The sequence below is a fragment of the Terrapene carolina genome, unplaced genomic scaffold (assembly GCF_002925995.2).
Source record: "Terrapene carolina triunguis isolate 2854851 unplaced genomic scaffold, T_m_triunguis-2.0 Scaffold194, whole genome shotgun sequence".
Taxonomy (NCBI): Eukaryota; Metazoa; Chordata; order Testudines; family Emydidae; genus Terrapene; species Terrapene triunguis.
Genome location: NW_020664545.1, coordinates 3,488,366 through 3,494,686, shown reverse-complemented (window position 1 = coordinate 3,494,686; position 6,321 = coordinate 3,488,366). Strand labels below are relative to the sequence as shown.

The 6,321-nt window shown below is 54.2% G+C and overlaps 1 protein-coding gene across 2 annotated transcripts in view; it reads left to right on the top strand.

Moving 5' to 3' along the window:
- The first annotated feature begins 3,940 nt into the window (after positions 1 to 3,940).
- The window catches only part of MAP1S (microtubule associated protein 1S), a 23,480-nt gene continuing 21,099 nt past the window's right edge, over positions 3,941 to 6,321 (top strand). Inside the window, exon 1 of one of the 2 annotated variants that reach the window (XM_029912267.1) lies at positions 3,941 to 3,950. The gene's annotated coding sequence lies outside the window, so the exon portion shown is untranslated. Of the gene's footprint in view, positions 3,951 to 5,948; positions 6,093 to 6,321 lie in introns of those variants that run through there. The other variant, XM_029912265.1, reaches the window with a different exon arrangement.

Sequence of the window (6,321 nt, the reverse complement as noted above, 5' to 3'; positions counted from 1 at the left end):
ATCTCATCCCGTCCCCCCTCAGGTTACCTCAGGGAGGTGACTGCAGCACACGTAGGTGTACTCCAGCTCGCTCGGGGATGGGAACAGCGAAGCCACATGGCATGGGCTGTCCAAGCCTGCCTGGGCCCCTGGGTTCTTACTCAGGGGTTAGCCTGCGCTGAGACCCGTGCTGCTGCAGCTTCGCTGCTGTTGGTACCCACGTTAGCTAGATCAAAGCTAGCTCTGGTATGTGGAGACATGCCCTCCGTGGGCCCCGCGCTTTGCCCCTCCCTGCACGTGCCCCTGCGTCTCTAGACCCACAGTGCAGAGCAGCAAATCAGAAAAAGGAGCGGCGCCAACGTACGAAGTGAAAAAGGCAGCTCTTGCTGGGGAGTCCTTTATATCCCTTCTTCACCCATGGGTCACCACCAGCCACCATGGCAACTATGGAAGGTTCTCACGCCAACTTTTCATGAGCATCAGGGCCTTGACTTGCCTGGAAAACAGGCATGTTTCCTGTAGGCTGGGCTGGACCTGCCAGAGCTGCTCAAAAATGTTTTTTTCCCCCCCTGTAAAAATTTCAATGTTTTGGTGAAAAGTCAAATACTGAAAATTTCGGCCAAAACTCAAAATCTTGGAAAGGAGAGGCAGCATGGGACTCCATAGCCATGGTGCATTGTGGGAGATGCAGTGCAGCCAGGGAGCCTGGCCCATAGAGGAGAATGGGGATTTGGGGTAAGCGAACTACAGTTCCCATGAGGCATTGCAGCAGCAGCGCCAAACTGAAATATTTCGGTTGTCAGGTGTTTGGAGGGTTTTTTTTTTAATGAAAAATCGAAATTGTCTGTAGAAAACAGGCACTTGTTCAGAAAAAGTGTTTGGTGGAAAACCCAATTTTTCAAAGTTTTGATGGAAAATGTTCAACCAGCCGTAACCTCCACCTTAGCTGTAGCCCGCCTGTGCTCCCAGCGGGTGGAGTCCCAATTCTCCAGCAGGAGCTCCCAGCGTGAGTCTTCCAGTGCTATAAGCCCCCATCTCGGCACCTCAGTATTCAGCTATGTAAATCCACGCGGATTATGCATTTTATGCAAAGTTGCATACATTTAATGCCAGTAAAAATACACTGGGTTTTGCCTTGCTGGTATGGTTCTGTCTCTGAAAAGGAGGCTAATGATGTTGAGCTACATCCTAGGGTTAGCCGGTGTTTGACTCGTGCTGTGGGTTATACAAGTGTGGTGAAATGCCTAAAATCCACATCAGGAAACATTTTCATTCACTTCTGAAAGGAAGCAGTGGGGCCTATGGGTGAAAGCAGATGGTCGGCCGCCAGGAAGCCTGGGGGTCTATCCCATTCTGGGTGAACTTAGGCAAATCACATCCCCACTCTGTGACTCAGTTTTGCCATCTGTAAAATGGGAAGGATCATACTGGGATAGCACACACCAAACTCCCTCTGCAGTTGGGCAGCTGAGTGAGAGTGTGTGTGTGTGTGTGTGCGCGCACACATGCACACACACGTACACACACGAGGGCATGTGTGTACTAGAGATCCAGTCTTGCACTTCATTTCTCAGTTAGATCAGCAGGTGGCAGCTGTCAATTGTATTTTCCCACTGAAGGGCTCTAGCATGCAGTGGTGAAATCAGTTTCACTTCAGCACAGACCTTTAGATGTTAGTTGTGGAGTGTAACTACCTATAGCTCTCGTCACCCCAGTCCCCAGTTTCACTGCCCAGGGGCAAGTCGCCTTCCCGGGGATAATGGCTACAAGTCTCTTCTCCCAGTTGCTAGATTTTAAAATAGAATTGTGCAGAATGTGGCCAAGGTCTCTCGCAGAGGGGACTCACGTGGAGCTGACTTTCCCAAGGAATGCTCCGTTCATTTCCCCCAGCACCTTCCCTGTGCCATGGCTCCTCCCCAGAATCAGATGCAAGAGTTTAACTCCATGGCCCATTTCATCCTCACCTCTCTGCTGAGCCTGCCATCAAAGGGCCATGTGTCATGGGTGCTCACCTGGACCAAGGCCCACCTAACCCACCAAAGAGCCACTGGACGGTCACAAGTTTTGGCCACTGCCAGCCTGACCTTGCGGGTTGCAACTTTTCAAACGTCATCCCCTGGGACAAGGATGTCACGTCGTGACAACACCTGCATCACGACGTCACATTGGCCCCTCCCAAGGCCACGGCTGTGGTTTATATTCCAGCAGCACCTCCAGGCCCCTTCTGAACTCAAGGAGCAGTTGTGCTAGGTGCTGGATATTCACACAGTGAGAGACGCTCCTGCCAGCGCAAGAGACAAATCCCCATTGGGCGGGTGGGGAACTGAAACACACAGCGGTTCGGTGAGTGGCCTGAGGACGCACAGTCGGGGAGACGGCAGAAGCAGGAGTTGACCCCAGGTCTCCAGGCTCCCAAACCAGAAGGCCACCCTCTCAAAACCAGAGAGGGCTGCATTAGCCCCAAAGGTATATCAGTTCTGTGGGTGTGTTTCCATGCAGTGTTTAATGGCTCCCGTGATTAGGGTTGGGGCTGTAGGATAACCAAATGCATATTGGGAGCATCTAACCTAATTGCCACAGGGCAGAAACCCACACAGGCTCCTGGCGGTGCATGCTGGAGAATGCACCAGAGCAGCAGCAGGTGTGGGGTAAGGTTTGATAACCTGCTTTCAGCCCCGCTTCTGCAAACATGTTGTGGTTTGGGTGCCCCTGGAAATGCAGAAGTGGCCAAGGAGCAGGTGACCTTTGACAGCAGACTGTCTTGCACCCCTAGCACGCACACGCACACACACACACACACACACACACACACTCTGGTGGTTTGTTTTCAGACTGGCTTTTCTGCACCTTTCACACCCAGCAGAGCGTGGGGCTGGCTGCCAGCCGGGTAAGCTGTCTCCTGTCCTTGGCCAGCCTGTGCAGGGTGAGGATGCAGATGCAAACCGGCCTGGGCATGGGAAGCCGTGCCAGCCTGGAGGGAGTGGCAGTTCAACTGTCCTGATTGCAAAAGGCTAACGAGCAGAACACGGGGGAAGTGGCCGCCGCAGCTGTCTGCCTGTCCTGATGCTGCTGTCTAGTGCTCTGAGTGAGGCAACGGGGAATTAGGGGGTGTGGGGGGGTGGGTGCTCACCCGGGCTGCACCCCCCTCCGGGGGAAATGCACAGAGCCAGGCGGGGGAGCGTGCAGTTCCCAGTGCTGGGGCGTCCTCGCCAGGCAATGTGATAACAGGGTGGGGGGATGCTCTTGGCGGATGGCCTTTGCTGTAGCTCTTCGAGCAGAGTCGTGGCAAGTCGGATGCTCCAACTTGCTTCCTTCCCTTGCAAATGGGCCCAGAAAAGAGGCCGGTAGGGGAATCCATCCCCAACATAGCAGACTCCCACTCAGATGGCCCTCCCTCGGCCAGGCTGCAACCCCCAGCAGCGGAGGAGAAATAGTCACCCTCATGGATGAAGCCCTGGCAGATCCAGCTCGCTCCAATATTGAAAGTATTCAACCAGCATTGAGCCATACACCAAATATCCCATGCCACATAGATAGTCACCACACAGATACAAGCAGCTACAACCAGGCAAACTGCAAGCACATCAAGACACGTGGAGAGCAGGATCCCAGCCATGTTACTACAGGCCCTGTCATTTGTCCTCTTAAATATGAACACTGGCAAAAATGACCCCAGCTAAATTCCTCTGGTTCCTGAAAGGGGAAGATCAGCAAAAGACCAGCATTAAAACATAGAGCAAAGCGTTTGTCCTACAAACCTGTGCTTAACCCTGCAAGACATTTTAAGATACAGCTGTCCTGCGGCTTTTTACTTTAAGCCCCTTCTCTAGTTCTTTTTTTTTTTTAATAAAAGGAGAGTTGCGGCTTCCAGGCTACCGCCGGGCCCCGCCGCTACTCGCTGCTGGTGATCGTGGGCGGCGGCTGCCACCGGCCCTGCCTGCTGGGCGCCGTGCTGGCCGCGCTGGAGAGAGGTGAGCAGGGCCCCCCCCGCCGGGCCCGTGCAGCGCCGTGCACCCCCGCCCCCCGCCGGGCCCGTGCAGCGCCGTGCACCCCTCGGCCGAGTGCGGCTGTAAACTGAGGCTGTAATGTATTATTATGAATGACATGTGATTAATAAAGGGGGTAGTTTCGCTTGGTGGGAGTTGTATATCCTGTTAAACAGAAGGTGTTGAAATGCCCCCTTTAAACAAAGGTTTGGTTGGGAGAATGTCAAGCCAAAACTTTTAGATTTGGAATCTGTAAATATGGCTCTGTATTCAAGACCCTGGTGGACTACTCAATGCAAGGCTCTGAAGCGATGGTAGAGAAATCACTCCGCCTGTATGTTTCCTAGCTTCACTTGACTATGGGGCCGGCCTTGTGCAGCATGTCCTGCTCCTTCCCCAGAGGTGGCTGCACTTTGGTGGGGCTGTGATTAGACAGTCAGGATGTATGGGAATGAAAGATGCTATGGGAGGGTCAGAGGTCATTGGGGATAGACACAGTGGGGAGTACTGCTCTTTGCAAATGTCCCTGCCATGATGCCCCCTCCCCCCAGCGTCCTGCTCTGATGCCCTCACTGCTCCCTACCCTGTGTTCACCTGTATGTAAGTACACTTGTATTAAGTACATACTTAATATTTAAAGTACTCCGCATGCTTGTACTTAAGTACTTGACATATTCTGTACTTCGTGCTTGTATTTCAATACATTCTAAAAGTACTTAAAGGATCATTTTCTTTGATCTAGGAGTACCTTTTCAAAATAGTTTTTTGAGACAATCACCTGCCTCTCCACTATCCCATATTCTGTTTGGTCCCTAGAACCTGGCTTGGGAGCTTCAGGCCCTGAGTTCTGGCTGCCAGGGCTTTTTCTTGCTTGGTAGAAAATGTGAAGGCGGGACTTAGAAAACGGTTTCGGAATATTTTGATCTGTGATACAGCTGCAAGTAACAGATGTACAAAGTCATTTGCTGCTGCTTCTGTATCCCAGTCATTTTTTTTAAGTTGCGTTGGCTGCAGAATCAGGATTAGAGAAAAAATGCAAAGGAACTGGGTTTTTTTTTTTTATAAGATCTGGATTGTTGTGACAACCTCAAGCTGCAGTATTCAAAGGTATACAGCTATATACAATGGAAAGGAAAGGTATACATTTATTTACATTGCTAAGAGATTTGTTCATTGTTATTCCATGCTGCCTTGTGTAGATGAATAAAAAGTCATTGTTGCTCTTTTTCTTTCTCTTCCACTATGTGCTTTTATTATTTACGTAATTGTCCATATATTGACCAGACAATCGCAGGGAATACGGGAGTTGAAAACACTTGCACGTGTACTTTTAAATACATAAGTATTATCTCCACAACATACTTGTACTCCGATGTACTTCTATAACGGTGTACTTGGCACCTAGACTTAAGTGCTTTTTATGGCAACACTGCAGGAGCAGCCCCGCTTCCTCCCCAGTTCCCAGCCCTGATAGTCCCCAAACTCCAGCCCTGATGCCCCCCAGTCCCCAATGCCCCCCAGTCTCCATATGTCCTGATGCCCCCCCATACCCCATCCCAATGCCCCCCCAGGTCCCCCAAACCCTGATGCCCCCTAGCCCCAATGCCCCCTGATCTCCCAGCCCCAATGCCCCCCAGACTCCATATGTCCTGATGCCCCCCATCCCCCATCCCAATGCCCCCCAGGTCCCCCAAGCCCTGATGCCCCCCGCCCTGAAGCCCCCCAGCCCCCAATCTATGCTGCCCCCATCCCCATCCCCTCTGGTCCCTGGGCTTTCCCCTCTGACACCCCCACCCCCATTGTCCCCTCCTAGTGGCCGGCCCCTTTAAGAGCCCCGCCTAGCCGGGCTCCCCTTCGTGTCCCCTGATTGGCCGGCGATGACATCAGCGGGGCGGGGTTTTCGCCGCGGTGACGTAAAAGCGGGGAGGGGCGGGGCCAGCCACCGCACGTCGTGCTGGAGCCCGAGCCGGAAGATGGCGGCGGCGGGAGCCGCCGAGCGCGCGAGCCGGGGGGAGGCGCCGCCCCGCGAGCCCGCCGGGCCCCGCCGCTACTCGCTGCTGGTGATCGTGGGCGGCGGCTGCCACCGGCCCGGCCTGCTGGGCGCCGTGCTGGCCGCGCTGGAGAGAGGTGAGCAGGGCCCCCCCCGCCGGGCCCGTGCAGCGCCGTGCACCCCCGCCGGGCCCGTGCAGCGCCGTGCACCCCCGCCGGGCCCGTGCAGCTGCAGCCCCGGGCAGCACGGGCCGAGGCGCTGCGGGCCCCAGTCATCGCCCTGTTTGCACCCCGTGCACCGGTGCATGCAGCTCCTGTGTCCGGGGCTCCCCCATGCACCGGTGCATGCAGCTCCTGTGTCCGGGGC